This window comes from Saccopteryx bilineata, chromosome 4, assembly GCF_036850765.1.
Source record: "Saccopteryx bilineata isolate mSacBil1 chromosome 4, mSacBil1_pri_phased_curated, whole genome shotgun sequence".
Lineage (NCBI taxonomy): Eukaryota > Metazoa > Chordata > Mammalia > Chiroptera > Emballonuridae > Saccopteryx > Saccopteryx bilineata.
This window is the reverse complement of record NC_089493.1, coordinates 51,491,731-51,508,340: the sequence shown is the minus strand read 5'-3', so window position 1 is coordinate 51,508,340 and position 16,610 is coordinate 51,491,731. Positions and strand designations below refer to the sequence as shown.

Below are 16,610 nucleotides of genomic sequence, written 5' to 3'. Positions count from 1 at the left end.
ATCCTTAGTGCCCCTTGGCCATGCTGGAACCAATGGAGCCACTGGCTGTGGGAGGTGAAGAGGGAGAGAAGGGAGAGGAGGGAGGTGGGGGAGAAGTATATGGTCACTTCTCCTGGGTGCCCTGATGGGGAATTGGACCCCAGACTTCAGGTATGAGCAGTTCTAAATGTTATTTCTTGCAAAATGTTAAAATGTAGCAGAATATTTTGTAGCTGCAGCTGTAAACAGGATGAACCGACAGGAACTTCACCAGATGAAAGTAGCCAACTTCAAAGAAGAAATCAAATGTGTTACCACCAATCCTTTATTACAAGAAATACTGCCTGACTAGTAGTGGTGTAGTGGATAGAGCAGGCGTGGCCAACATACGGCCGGCAGGACGCATCTGGCCCGTATAATGAGTTTATGTGGCCCGCGATTAAGTGTTTAATATTCTCCGCTACTTTAAAATCTCAGCTACTCAGAAGTGGAAGCTGTCTTTGATGATTGGAAATCGAGATATTGGTCTGTTCATATCTCAAGGTACCACTGTATTTAAGAAGTGATATGCTGAAAAGAATTCCGCGTGTGACTAATCTAGGGTTAACTTCCAATGATTGGTTGAATGGATTTGCGATACTTCTTTATTTTTTAAAAAAATTCCATTATAAAGATTTACAACATTTGTACTCGTCTGTACTCAAAACCCACATTCTTTTAGGTGGAGTTCGCCAGTACGCAACCAAGGTCATACAATTCGTTATTTTTGTGGTCAAGTGTGCTGAATCAAGTGGCATTGTAGTATAGACAATAGCTGCAGTTGATAACTGAAAACGTGTCCAGGCTGTTTGTAAAACGAAATAATTGTTTTATTTGCGATATAACCTCTTCAAGCTCATTCTATTAATTAAATTAAATATTGTTTCGATTGATTGTGATAGTTTGGATATTTATATGATATGTAATTATATTTTTATTAAAATATATTTTATTAAAATAATATTGTATATTAAAATTTTTTTCACTCACACTTATTTATAAACAAATTACATAATAAAAATTTATTCATTTAAGTAAATGAATCGTTTTTGTATTTAACTTTTTTTTTTTTTTTTGTATTTTTCTGAAGCTGGAAATGGGGAGAGACAGTCAGACAGACTCCCGCATGCGCCGGACCGGGATCCACCCGGCACGCCCACCAGGGGCGCCGCTCTGCCCACCGGGGGCGATGCTCTGCCCCTCTGGGGATCGCTCTGTCGCGACCAGAGCCACTCTAGCGCCTGGGGCAGAGGCAAGGAGCCATCCCCAGCGCCCGGGCCATCTTTGCTCCAATGGAGCCTTGGCTGCGGGAGGGGAAGAGAGAGACAGAGAGGAAGGAGGGGGGTGGTGGAGAAGCAAATGGGCGCTTCTCCTATGTGCCCTGGCCGGGAATCGAACCCGGGTCCCCTGTATGCCAGGCCGACGCTCTACCGCTGAGCCAACCGGCCAGGGCCTAACATTTTTTAATGTTAATATTTTGTCCAGCCCCTGAAAAAAGTTTTCTTTCTCATCTGGCCTGGGGGCAAAAACTGTTGGCCACGCTTGGGATAGAGCATCGACCTGGGATGCTGAGGTCCCAGTTTGAAACGCTGAGATCTCTGGCTTGAGTGTGGGATCTTCCTTATCATCCCATGGTCGCTGGCTTGAGCCCAAAGGTTGCTGGCTTGAGCCCAAGGTCACTGGCTTCAGTCAGGGATCACTGAATGTTATTTCTTGGGCTGGAGCCTCCCACCCCCCAAAGTAAGTATGAAAAGTAATGAAGAACTAAAGTGCCACCACTACAAGTTGATGCTTCTCATCTCTCTTCCTTCCTCTCTCTCTTTCTTGTGTATGCACATGCAAAAATAAAGAAATATTAATGGACCTGCTTGAAGAAGAAAAGAAGAAGAAGAAAGAGGAGGAGCAGGAGGAAGAAAAAGGGGGAGGAGGAGAGGAAGAAGAAAAAGAAATAGAGGAACATATAGTAGTTAAAATAATAAAATGACAATCAATATGTGCCTATCAATAATCACTTTAAATGTAAATAGCTTAAATGCTCCAATCAAAAGACATAGAGCTTGACCAGGCAGTGGCGCAGTGGATAGAGCGTCGGACTGGGACGCGGAGGACCCAGGTTTGAGATCCCGAGGTCTCCAGCTTGAACACGGGCTCATCTGGTTTGAGCAAGGCTCACCAGCTTGAGCCCAAGGTCACTGGCTCGAGCAAGGGGTCACTCGGTCTGCTGTAGCCCCCTGGTCAAGACACATATGAGAAAGCAATCAATAAACAACTAGGGAACCACAACGAAGAATTGATGTTTCTCATCTCTCTCCCTTCCTGTCTGTCTACCCCTATCTGTCCCTCTCTCTGACTCTCTCTGTCTCTGCCACAAAAAAAAAAAAAAAAAAAAAGACATAGGGTAGCTAAATGGATGATAAAATAAGACCCATATATACTGCTTAAAAATAAGGGGATATTTTGTCACTTCATATTCATTTTGAAATACGTATCCCCTCATTTTTGTGAGCAGTATATATATGCTGTCTAAAAGAGACCCACCTCAAAATGAATGATCCACACAGACTAAAACTAAAGGGATGGAAAAAGATATTTCATGTCAATGGAAAGGAATAAAAAAGCTTAGGTGGCAATACTTAATACCTGACAAAATAAACTTTAACACAAAGGCAAAGTAAGAGACAAAGAAGGATACTGCATAATGATAAAGGGCAGCAGGGTTTGCTGGTCGGGGGCTGGAGGGATTGAGCAAAAAGGAGAAAAGAGTGGAGAAACTCATGGACATAGAAAACAGTGCAGTGATTGCCCAGAGAGGGGAGGAGATGGAAGAGGGCATGGGGGGATAAATAGTGCTGGGCGGAGACTTGATTTGGGATGGTGAACACACAATACAACGTAGAAATGATGTCTTATAGACTTGTGCACATGAAACCTGTATAATTTTGTTAACCAGTGTCACCCCCAATAAATCCAATAAAAAGGAAATGTTAAAATAATGATATCAACTTATAATTGACTAAATAGTGTGTGTGTGTGTGTGTGTGTGTGTGTGTGTGTGTATTACACAATGACTAAGCCCACCTTTGGGGAGGCAGAGCTTTGGGCTTGAATCTCTCCTCTTTTATGTGCTGCAAGTAAATGAAACTACCTTGTGACAACCAGATCTCATTCTTGAACAGAGTAGTACCCTATGCCGTGAATGCCTTGAGTTTGGTAACAACACCTTAATCCAGTGGTTCTCAAAGTGTGCGCCAGGGCGCACCTAGAAGATTTCCAGGTGCACCCTATGGTATTCCAGAGAAATATGTGCCTGTTGGGGACCAAAAAACCAAAAGGGTTTTTGGAATTTTAGATTTTGGGGGGACAGAGGTGTGGGGAATTGGCTATAAGCTGACAGTCTGCCCAACCACCCACCTCACTTGCCTGATTAGGTTGCAAAAGGCTGTTAAACTGAGGTGCTGGATTGTTTACCCCCATATTCCCCAGACAGACTGGAGGCAAGTTTCTTCTATCCTCTGTTTGGTGTGAAGTTAAGATGATATGTATGGTGGGGGTTTTCTGCACTCAACACAATTAAGAGTAAAAAGAGAGGAATTCTTCAATGTATTGACGAGGAAATGAGAGTTTGCCTTTCAAATATATGCCCAAACATTGAAGAAATTGCTAGGACACATCAGGCTCTTGTTTCTCATAAGCACAAGAATGAAAAAAAACTTAACACATTTGCTCTGGGACCTGCCGAATTTACTAAATCTTACTAAGAATGTATCTATATATATATAAAAAGATAACTTTTTTGTCATTTCTTTATTTTTCAACTCCTCTTTTTTATGAATTCTAAAAAGCATAACTCAAAAAATGTAACATAAAAATGTTTTTTAATGTCAGATTAAGTTTAATTTTGTCGTATTTATTTCATTTAATTACCATAAAAGCACGCTTGGACTTTATATTTTTTTCTTTAATATTTGATTTAATTATTATAACATTTCTCAGAAATTTGTATATCATGCGCCTTGTAGGATTTTAAATGCGTTCCAACTTCAAAAAGTTTGAGAACCACTGCCTTAATCCATTAAGACCTTTTAAACATAGATGTGAGAGCAGAGCTTGATTATATTCTTGCTGTAAGACACAGTTTTCATTGTTCTATCTTTTCCTAGTTTGTATTAAGAAGCAGTCTGTCTTCCAACTTTGCGAATCTTGAATATTTGGACTCTCTTTTGCTTGTCATTTATTTCTACTTGCAAACTAGCTAGTTCTTTTCTCTTTCTCTCTCTCCTCTCTCTCTCTCTCTCTCTCTCTCTCAATCTCTGTTCTCTTTCTCTCTCATCTTTATCTCTGTCTCTCTCTAATACCTTGTCAAATACAGACAGCATTATGTTTCCCCATTACTTCTCCTAGAGCTGCAAGTTCACTGGGTGCATAATCTACCTTCCAAGTAGTTTCAGGCAACAGCTTGACTGAACAGCTTTCACTGTTGCAGAACAGGACTCACCATTCTTATCACCGCTATCTCACCACAAAGCCAATGACACTTTTTTAGGTTTTTATTCTCGTGGCATCTCATACTAAGGATCTTCAGGGTAACGTAGGTTATGCTATATAACAACGCCCCAAATCTCAGTCAATTAAAACCATAAAAATTTCCTTCTTGCCTGTGCTACATAGCCAGTGTGGGTCAGCAGGGGCATCTGCTCAATTGCAGTCACTCAAAATCCCTGGCTGAGGGAAGCTCCACTTTAATAAATGCTTCCACAATCACCACAGCAAGGAGAAGGGGGAGATGGTATAAATGCCTAGAAGCAACACAACTTCCCTCTGTTATCACCTTTGTGTTCACAGCAAATCACATGAGTATACCTAACTTCAAAAGGTGTGGGAAAATGTTCATCTTATCAGGTTCACAGAAACAGAACCCCTGGGTATTTGCGAACAAACTTAATGACTATCACAGGTTTGTTTTTGTTTTGTTTTGAAGGTTTATTGCCATGAAATAGACTATGGGGTAATAACAACAACCTTTTATTATCCATATCTCTGGATCCTGTTTTTTAACACCAAGTTGTGCTTCTGCTACTCTATTTTTGTGGTTCTAAAAATAGGTTATATAGTCTGAGCCCACCTTCAAACAAAATTTAATTTTTCCTTAAAGGAGAGTAAAAACATAAAATTCTTGAGATTGAGTTCTTTCCACTAAGTCAAAACATGTTATAAGCAGGATATTTTTAGCCTCCCTTTCTTACCTGATATTTCATTCTGCAGTTTGATTAAAGACTGAAAACCACAGCTAATAATGTGTTTTTGCAAGTGGGCCAAGTCAGAAAAATTTTAAATGCTTGTTTTTATTTAAAATAAAAGTTTTGTTCTTATTTTTATTCAAAATAAGAACTGGCTTAATTCAGTTCACTAAAATAATGGGTATTCTTAAAATTATGCTTATCTACTTTGTTGAATGAAAGAATGTTAGTAAGAAAGAAAACTGAACTTTTTTTTTTAGCAACTAAAAGGTTATATAAATATCTGGGCATATTTGAGAAGTAGCAACATGAGGCAGCTTTCTAACCTTTCATCCTGAAATTAGATCCTAGGTCTATCTTCAAGCTGGTCTCACCAAATGCAGACTTCTTAATCATCGGTTTAAAATGCCCCGACAAGAAAATATGTTGAGTTAAACATTCAAGTGAAGATGGCTGTTGGAAACCCCTTGTCAGTGAAAAAACAGACAAAAGGTAGTAGGGAAAGGAGGCATTCATTCATTCATTCAATTAGCATTTATTGAGTACCTATTACATATCAGGCCCTATGCTACATGCATGGAATACAATGGAAAACAAGACAGCTGTGAATGCTAACCTCCTAGAGCTTATTCTTAGGTATGGGTCAAGACTAACTAGACAACAATGAATGAATAAAATAATTATACACTGTGATAAGTGCAATGAAAAAAATGAACGAAAGAATGATGTATCCATCAGGATTCTTGATTGCATGCAAAGAAATCCAACTAAGTAAGAAAAAGGAAACATTATAAGAAAATTGAGAATTCTTAGGATCAGAGGAAATCTGGGGGAGTGGACTTTCAATGTGAACTAGATCCCTGAAAGGTCCAGAGACCTTACTTATAGCAGGTCATGCTGCAGAGAGCTGTGCTTAATGAGTCAGCAGTGAGGTTTTGCTTTACTGGGCTTAGTTTATGTACCTGTCACTCTGGCTGGACCATGAAGCAGTGTTCCCTCAGTTTCTGGTCTCCATGTTGGGTGGCTAGTTCTGGGCACTCCCCTCCCACCAAAACTCTCACAGTGGGGAATTTCTTCTGTGAGGTCTATTATAATGAAAGTGACTTAGATGTGGGTCAGCCCAAATAAGGCAAAGGTTGATTATAGGTGAAATAAACTCCATCAGGTACTATCTTTAGATTAGAAGGCATGTCAGAAAAAGTTACATTTATGGTGAACCAAGCTTGGTTCTTTCTTCCAAATTTACTACCCTATGGTTTTAATGAGTGTTTCCCTGATGACTGATGGAGTTAAGCATCTCTTTATATATCTGTTGGCCATTTGGAATATGTTTTTGTTTTTTTTGTTTTTTACAGAGACAGAGAATCAGAGAGAGGGATAGATAGGGACAGACAGACAGATAGGAACGAAGAGAGATGAGAAGCATCAATCATTAGTTTTTGGTTGCGACACCTTAGTTGTTCATTGATTGCTTTCTCATATGTGCCTTGACTGCGGGCCTTCAGCAGACCGAGCTTGACTGTGGGCCTTCAGCAGACCGAGTAACCCTTTGCTCGAGCCAGCGACCTTGGGTCCAAGCTGGTGAGCTTTGCTCAAACCAGATGAGCCTGCGCTCAAGCTGGCGACCTCGGGGTCTCGAACCTGAGTCTTCCACATCCCAGTCCGACGCTCTATCCACTGCACCACCACATATGATTTTGTGTGTGTGTGTGTATTTTTCTGAAGTTGGAAACGGGGAGGCAGTCAGACAGACTCCTACATGCGCCTGACTGGGATCCACCCGGCATGCCCACCAGGGGGTGATGCTCTGCCCATCTGGGGCGTTGCTCTGTTGCAACCAGAGCCATTCTAGCACCTGAGGCAGAAGCCATAGAGCCATCTTCAGCGCCCGGGCCAACTTTGCTCCTATGGAGCCTTGGCTGTGGGAGGGGAAGAGAGAGACAGAGAGGAAGGAGAGGGGGAGGGGTGGAGAAGCAGATGGGCGCTTCTCCTGTGTGCCCTGGCTGGGAATCAAACCCGGGACTCCTGCACGCCAGGCCAATGCTCTACCACTGAGCCAACTGGCCAGGGCCCACATACGCTTTTTTTAATGAAGTGCCAGTTCAAGTCTACAGTCTATTTGGTCTATTGGGTTGTCTGCTTCTTATTTCGTTAAATTGATTTGAAGGAGTTTAATAAACTTCTAGTGTAATATTCTGGATGATCTTTTTTGCTGGATACATATATTTCTTTTTTCTTTCTTTTTATTAAGTGAGAGGAGGGGAAGTAGTAGAGAGACAGACTACCTCATGTGCCCCCACCAGAATCTACCCAGCAAGCCCCCTACAGGGCGATGCTCTTCCTGTCTGGAGCCTCTGTGTTGTTGCTTGGCAACCGAGCTATTTTAGTGCCTAATGGGAGGCCATGGAGCCATGCTCAGTGGAGGGGGTCCAATCATTCGACCCAAGGCTTTGGAAGGGGAAGAGAGAGAGAGAGAGAGAGTGGGGGCAGGGAGAGAAGCATATGGTCACTTCTCCTGTGTGCCCTGACTGGGAACCTGAGACTTCCACACACCAGGCCCACGCTCTACCACTGAGCCAACTGGCCAGGACGATATATATATTTCAAATATCTTCTCTTACTATTGGCTTGCCTTTTCTCTCTCTTAATAGTATCATATGATAAATCAGATTATTAATATCTACAACAAACATACTAGGATTTTGATTGCAATTATGTTGAACATATCCCAACTAAATACATATCAATTTGGGGTGAACTGACATCTTTACAATATTGAGTATTAAAATCTATAAAAAGAATATAATCTATTTATTTAGGTCTTCTTTAATTTCAGCAAAATTTTAATAGTTTTCAGTGTAGAGGATCCTTTTTAAAAAATGTTTTCCAAGATATTTTTTGTTATTTAAAACATCTAATTATAATTGACATCTTTTTCTGAATTTCATTTTCTATTTGTTTATTGATGATATATAGAAACGTAATTGTTATTGTCACCAATTGCATCCTTATACATACATACCCATTAATATAGATTATAGTTATTATTTTGTGCATTTATCTCATAAATAAAATAAGAGTTACAAACCAAGCCCTATTTGGATAACTTAGAGCATCATCCTAATGTGCAAAGGTTGACAATTTGATCCCCAGTCAAGGCGTATACAGGAACAGATCAATGTTCCTTGTCTCTCTCTCTCTCAAATCAATCAATAAAAATTTTAAAATAAATAACTAGATAAAATCTTAAAAAGTTACAAACAAAAAATACAATAATACTGACTTTTATATCTATGTAGTTTCTTTTACCAGTATTTGTTTCTTTTTTCTATTTTTTTCTTCTTTTCCAAGTGAGAGGAGGGGAGATAGCAGACTCCTGCATGTGCCCTAATCGGGGTGGACCCAGCAACCCCTGTCTGGAGTTAATGCTCTGCTCATCTGGGGCCATGCTTGCAAGCCATTCTCAGCACCAAGGCGGAGGGAGGAGGGAGCTGCAAGGTGATGGGCTCTAATCAGTTGACCCATGGGAGGGGAAGAAAGAGAGTGAGAGAGAGAAGGGGGACGGGGATGGGTAGAAAAGCAGATGGTCACTCTCCTGTGTGCCCTGACTGGGAATCAAACCCCAGACATCCACCCACTGAGCTGATGCTCTACCACGGAGCCAAACTGCCAGGGCCAGTGTTTGTAGCTTCAAATCACTATTTCTTCTATATGTGTGTTTGTACGCATGTATACATATATATATTTTTTTAATTTTATTTATTCATTTCAGAAAGGAGAGACAGAGACACACACACACACACACACAGAGAGAGAGAGAGAGAGAGAGAGAGAGAGAATGGGAGGAGCAGGAAGCATTAACTTCCATATGTGCCTTGACCAGGCAAGCCCCGGGTTTCAAACCAGCAACCTCAGCATTCCAGGTCGACGCTTTATCCACTGCACCACCACAGGTTAGGCCATATATTTTTTAATTGATTGATTTTAGAAAGACAGAGAGAGGAAGGGGGAGAGGGAGAGAAAGAGAAAGAGAGAGAGAGATAGTATTTATTTGTTGCTCCCCTTAGTTGTTCATTCACTGGTGGCTTCCCATATGTGCACTGACTGGGGAATCAAACCCACAGCCCTGGTGTTTCAGGACAAGGCGCTAACTGACTGAGCTAACCTGCCATGGCCCTTCAAGTTTTATTTACTGTTCTTTCATTTCAGCCTAAAGCAGGGGTCCCCAAACTATGGCCCGCGGCTGCATGCGGCCTCCTGAGGCCATTTATCTGGCCCCAGCCGCACTTCCTGAAGAGGCACCTCTTTCATTGGTGGTAAGTGAGAGGAGTACAGGATGCATCCTGTGCTCCTGAAGTACTGGCGGTGAAGCGAGACACAAGCGTCACAGCTCCACAAGTGCATCATATCATTTGTTACAGCTAGCAGTGACAAATATGGAACCGGACACTGACCATCTCATTAGCCAAAAGCAGGCCCATAGTTCCCATTGAAATACTGGTCAGTTTGTTGATTTAAATTTACTTGTTCTTGCCTGACCTGTGGTGGCGCAGTGGATAAAGCGTCGACCTGGAACACTGAGGTCGCCGGTTCGAAACCTTGGGCTTGCCTGGTCAAGGCACATATGGGAGTTGATGCTACCAGCTCCTCCCCCTTCTCTTTCTCTGTCTCTCTCTCCTCTCTCTCCCTTTCTGTCTCTCTCTCTCCCCCTCTCTCTCCTCTCTAAAAATGAATAAATTAAAAAAATAAAATAAATTTACTTGTCCTTAATTTTAAATATTGTATTTGTTCCCATTTTGTTTTTTTACTTTACAGGGTTTTTTTTTTTTTGTATTTTTCTGAAGCTGGAAATGGGAAGAGACAGTCAGACAGACTCCCGCATGCGCCCGACCGGGACCCACCCGGCACGCCCACCAGGGGTGTCGCTCTGCCGCGACCAGAGCCACTCTAGCGCCTGGGGCAGAGGCCAAGGAGTCATCCCCAGCGCCCGGGCCATCTTTGCTCCAATGGAGCCTTGGCTGCGGGAGGGGAAGAGAGAGACAGAGAGGAAGGGGGGGGGGGGGTGGAGAAACAAATGGGCGCTTCTCCTATGTGCCCTGGCCAGGAATCTAACCTGGGCCCCCGCACGCCAGGCCGACGCTCTACCACTGAGCCAACTGGCCAGGGCCTGTTTTTTTACTTTAAAATAAGATATGTGCAGTGTGCATAGGGATTTGTTCATAGTTCTTTTTATAGTCTGGGGGACAGTGGACTGGCCCCCTGTGTAAAAAGTTTGGGGACCCCTGACCTAAAAGATTCCCTTTAGCATTTCTTCTAGGGCAGGTTTGTTAGAAAAGCTTTTATTATTAGCTTTTATTTATATTAGAATATCTTATATTTTTCATTCTTGAAGTCTAATTTTGTGCTATATTAAAATTTTTTTTTTTTTATTGGTTTGAGGTGGGGAGGAAAGGGGAGAGAGAGAAAGAGAGAGACATCCATTTGTTGTTCCAATTATGTTTGCATTCATTGGTTGACTCATGTATGTGCTCTGACTGGGGATTTAACCTTCAACCTTGACATATCCAGATGGTGCTCTTAACAACTAAGCTATCTGGCAAGGGCTGGATATAGATCTTATTTGACAGGTTTGTTTGTTTGTGGTTTGTTTGTTTTTTCAGAGTATACATTATTCCATTGCTTTCTAGCCTCTGTGTTTTCTGATGAGAAATTAGTTGTTAGTCTGATTGAGGATATACTTGTATGCAATAAATAATTTTTCTCTTGCTGCTTTCAAGATTCTGTCTTTGACTTTTGACAATTTGACTATAATGTGTCTCTTGGATCAATTTGAGTGTATCTTACTTGGAGTTTACTGAGCTCCTTGAATATGTGTATTTGTATATTTCATCAAATTTGGAAAGTTTCTGCCCACTATTCCATCAAATATTTTCTTTTTCCTTTTCGTTTTGGATTTTCCATATGTATGATATGTTGGTTCATTTGATGGTACCTTCCTAGGATCTGTTCACTTTTCTTCATTCTTTTTTTATTCTTTCTGCTCCTCAGATTGGATAATTTCAATGGTCTTATTTTCAAGGTAATTGTTTTTTTTTTTCTTCTGACTGCTCAAATCTGCTCTTGAATCCCTCTCTAGTAAAATTCTCATTTTAGTTATTTAGTTGCAGAATTTTTACTTGGTTTCTTTTAATAACTTCTGTCTCTTTGTTGATATTCTCATTTGTTCATACATGTTTTTCCTTTCTTTATTTAGTTCTCTGAGAATATTAAAGACAGTGGCTTTAAAGTCTTTGTGTAGTAAGTTCAATGTCTGAGCTTCCTGAGGATGATTTCTGTCAATTATTTTTTTTATTAAATGGACCATATTTTTCTGTTTCTACCTTCTGTGATTTATTTTATGTATGTATGTATGTATTTATACTAGAGAGAGACAGACAGACAGGGAGGGAGGGACAGACAGGCAGGAAGGGAGAGACAAGAAGCATCAATTCTTTGTTGTGGCACCTTAGTTGTTCATTGATTGATTTCTCATATGTTCCTTGACCAGGAGTAGGGGTGACTCCAGCCGAGCCAGTGATCCCTTGCTCAAGCCAGTGACCTTGGGCTCAAGCCAACGACCTTGAGTTTCAAGCCAGAGACCTTTGGGCTCAAGCCAGCAATCATAGGTTCCTGTTCATGATCCCACACTCAAGCCAGTGACTCCACGCTCATGATGATGATCTTGCATTCAAGCTGGATGAGCCTGTACTCAAGCCAGGTACCTTGGGCTTTCAAACCTAAATCCTTTGCATCACAGGCCAATGCTGTATCCACTGCACCTCTACCTGGTCAGGCCTGTGATTTATTTTTTGTCGAGAAAAACTGACATTTTTATATAATGTGTCATCTCTGGAAATCAAATTCTCTCCCTTCCTCAGAGTTTACTGTTCTTGATTGTTGAAACCTCAGCTGGTGTTCAACCAGTGTTTTACTGAGAGTTCCTTAAACACTAAGAACTCTGCTTGACCAGACAGTGGCACAGTGGATAGAGCGTCTGACTGGAACACAGAGGAGCCAGTTCTGAAACCCCAAGGTGGCCGGCTTGAGCACGGGCTTATTTAGCTTGAGTGAAGGCTTATCCAGCTTGAACAAGGGCTCACCAGCTTGAGTGTGGGGTCACTGGCTTGAGCGTGGGATCATAGACATGACCTTATGGTTGCTGGCTTGAGCCCAAGGTTGCTGGCTTGAGCCCAAGGTTGCTGGCTTGAGCCCAAAGGTTGCTGGCTTGAAGCCCAAGGTGGCTGGCTTGAGCCTAAGGTCACTGGCTTAAGCAAGGGGTCACTCACTCTGCTGTAGCCCCCCGGTCAAGGCATATATGAGAAAGCAATCACTGACCAACTAAGGAGCTACAACGAAGAATTGATGTTTCTCATTTCTCTCCCTTCCTCTCTGTCTGTTCCTATCTGTCCCTCTCTCTGACTCTTTCTGTCTTTGTCAAAACAAACAAACAAACAAACAAAAAACACTAAGAACTTTTTTTTTTAAGTGAAAGAAGGGAAGATAGAGAGACAGACTCTCACATGCCCCCTGGCCCAGGATCCACTCAGCAACCCTCATCTGGGGCTAATGCTCAAATCAACTGAGCAATTTTTAGTATCTAAGGCTGATGCTGGGACCAAAGAGCTATTCTTAGCACCTAGGACCAACGCTCGAACCAATTGAGCCACTGGATGCGGGAAGAGACGAGGGAGAGAAGAGGGAGAAGGCACGGAGAGGAAGCAAATCATTGCTTCTCTTATGTGCCCTGACCAGAAATTGAACCCAGGATGCCGGGTCAATGCTCTATCCACTGAACAAACTGGCCAGGGTCAGAACACTACAGACTTAAAAAAAATTAAAAAAAACCCTGGCCCTGGTTGGTTAGTTCAGTTGGTTAGAGCATCATCCCAATATACCAAGGTTGCAGGTTTGACCCCAGTCAAGAATCAACAAATGAATGCAAAATAACTAATGAATGCATAAAAAGTGAAACAGCAAATCAATGTTTCTCTTTCTCCCCCTTACTTTCCCTCTAAAATCAATTTAAAAATAAATAAGACAATTAAAACAAACAAACAAACAACAAAAACCTTTTGCTTTGACTGATTAGCTCAGTTGGTTAAAGCATCATACCAATATGCCAATGTTGTGGGTTCATCCGTGATCGGGGCACATATAAGAGTTACAAGAGTTAACCAATGAATATATGAAGACAACAAGTTGATGTTTCTTTCTCTCTCTTTCTGTTGCTCTCCTTTCTTCTCTCTCTAAAAATCAATAAATAAAAAACAACAAGCACAACCTTTCCCAATTTTTGCAGTTTGGCTCTGTGTGGAGGTACAGTATTCCTCTAGCACTTAGCTAAGACATGTGAAATTCTTCTTCAGCCTTCTCGTCCTGGATACACTGAGTATGTATATCAGCCAGTGGAATCATAGGGTCTTCTCAGGTCTTTCTGAGCATTCATTTTGTCCTAGGCATGTGGTGGCTTTCTAAAAGTGCCTGTGTTCATGAGCACTTTTGATTTGAATGCCCTAATTTTCCAGTGAATTTCTCTTCCCAGATTTTATTCCTAGGCTTTAGATAGCTTATTATTACATGTACCAATTGTAATCTTTGGTCTCAGGCAATTGAAGGTCGGCTGTTTACCTTACTACGTTTTTAAGTACTGCCCATTTCTTTCCTGTTCTGGGTTTTAGGTTAGGAAAAACAAGAGATAGATGCCTTGAATTAGACCTTCATTAGCTTCAGATAGATTAGAACAAACACAATGATTGCCAGGAACCAGTGTTCAGCTTTGGGAAGGAGTTCTCTTGTCTTTAAGACAAGGGAGTAGGACAGGGGCATGTAAAAAATGTCATAAAGTTTTCTTACCATTACCTTTTTTTTTTGGATTAAGCATTTGCTCTGTATATATTTTACTGCTTTCTAAGGTTCTGACAAAATTGATTTGACAGTTTGGGTTGTTTTTTTTCAGTGTTTCTGTGGAGGTATGAGAGTTTGGAACTGCCTACTCCAGGGGTCTCAAATTCAACTCAGCATGTGGGCCGCAGAGCAAGATCACAGCCGTTCGGCGGGCTGCACTAGGTCTGCAAAAGGCAACTGTTACGCAACACTTTTCTCACTGCAGTTGAAAACAAAAAAAAATCAGTACAACAAGCACAATCGTACATGCAGTTTACTCAGTGTCACAAAACGACCAGAAACTGTAGTTCGCATCACAACTGCTGTTAACTAAGCTAATATCTAGCTAGGATGCTAGAGAAATGAAAAATACAAGTAGGCCCCTAGGCTTACTTAATTTTATCCAAAATACTTTGAACTTCGTGGATTGGTCTGCGGGCCGCACAAAATTGTTCGGCGGGCCGCGAGTTTGAGACCCCTGGCCTACTCTGCCATTTTGCTGATGTCCCTCTTTCCACAAATTTTGATATATTGCATCTTATACACCCACACACTTTTCAGACATACATATAATCTAAAAATATGTGTACTTTTATTTTAAAGTAATTGTAGATGCACAAGAAATTGCAAAGAAATGTATAGGAAACTTACATGCATTATTCCCCTAGGCTCTCACAAAGTTAACATCTATAGAACTACTTTACAGTATCAAAACCAAGAAATTGACATTGATAAGAACTATTCTTTCTCTCTATCCCTAACCCCCTGACAACCACTAATGTGTTTTCTATATTTATAATTATGTTATTTCATTAATATAACATAAATGGAATCATGCAATTAGGATTCTTTGGGGATTTTTTTTTTCATTCACCATAATTTCCATGAGTTTTATCTAAGTTGTGTGCATTAACAGGTGTTTTTTTTTTTCTTTTACAGAGACAGAGAGAGAGAGAGTCAGAGAGAGGGATAGACAGGCAGGAATGAAGAGACAAGAAGCATCAATCATTAGTTTTTCATTGCACGTTGCAACACCTTAGTTGTTCATTGATTGCTTTCTCATATGTGCCTTGACCACGGGCCTTCAGCAGACGGAGTAACCCCTTGCTTGAGCCAGCGACCTTGGGCTCAAGCTGGTGAGCTTTTTGCTCAAACTAGATGAGCCCGCCCTCAAGTTGGTGACCTCGGGGTCTCGAACCTGGGTCTTCCGCATCCCAGTCCAATGCTTTACCCACTGCGTCATCGCCTGGTCAGGCCAGTTTTTGTTTTTTTTAATTGCTGGGTCCATGGTATGGATATATTATGTAGCTTGTTTAGCTACTTACCCGTTAAAGGAGATTTAGATAGTTTACAGTTTGAGGAATTTATAAAAGACTCTTATATAAACTCCTGCATGAAAATATTTTCATTGCTCTGTGGTCAATGCTCAAGGATGCAATTGTTGGTTGCATGATAAATACATTTTTTAATTTTCAAAGGAACTGCCTAATTATTTTCCAAAGTGGCTATACCATTCCTAACAACAATGTATGTGTGATCCATATCTAAAATAACTATGCCTAACCCAAAGAGATTTACTCCTAAGTTTTCTTCTATGAGTTTTATAGTTTTAATTCATATTTAGGTCTATGATTCATTTGAATTAATTTTTACGTGTTGGGTGAGGACCACAATAGTATTAGGGTCCCACAAAAATGTTTTAAATCTTTTTTTTTTTTTTTTTTTCATTTTTCTGAAGCTGGAAACAGGGAGAGACAGTCAGACAGACTCCCGCATGCGCCCGACCGGGATCCACCCGGCACGCCCACCAGGTGCGACGCTCTGCCCACCAGGGGGCGATGCTCTGCCCATCCTGGGCGTCGCCATGTTGCGACCAGAGCCACTCTAGCACCTGGGGCAGAGGCCACAGAGCCATCCCCAGCGCCCGGGCCATCTTTGCTCCAATGGAGCCTTGGCTGCGGGAGGGGAAGAGAGAGACAGAGAGGAAAGCGCGGCGGAGGGGTGGAGAAGCAAATGGGCGCTTCTCCTGTGTGCCCTGGCCAGGAATCGAACCCGGGTCCTCCGCACGCTAGGCCGACGCTCTACCGCTGAGCCAACCGGCCAGGGCATGTTTTAAATCTTTAGTCAGAAAAAAAAGTATATTTGGATTACATTAATCTTTATACCAAAGCAAATGTAAAATATAACTTTAATATTTATTTAAAATTTTTTATTTATTGATTTTAAAGAGAGAGGGAGAGAAAGAGAAGGAACAAGATCTTAGTTGCTTCACTTTAGCTTTTTGTTGATTATTTCTCACATGTGCCTTGACTGGGCAAGCCTAGCGTTTTGAACTGGTGACCTCAGTGTTCCAGGTTGATGCTCTATCCACTGTGCCACCACAGGATAAGCTATATACATTTTTTAATCTTTAATTTTTTTTTAAGGAAGAAG

General features: G+C 41.4%; 1 pseudogene; it reads left to right on the top strand.

Moving 5' to 3' along the window:
* LOC136335432 (developmental pluripotency-associated protein 3-like) overlaps positions 1-14,360 on the top strand; it is a 72,697-nt pseudogene extending 58,337 nt beyond the window's left edge.
* The last annotated feature ends 2,250 nt before the right edge of the window (positions 14,361-16,610 follow it).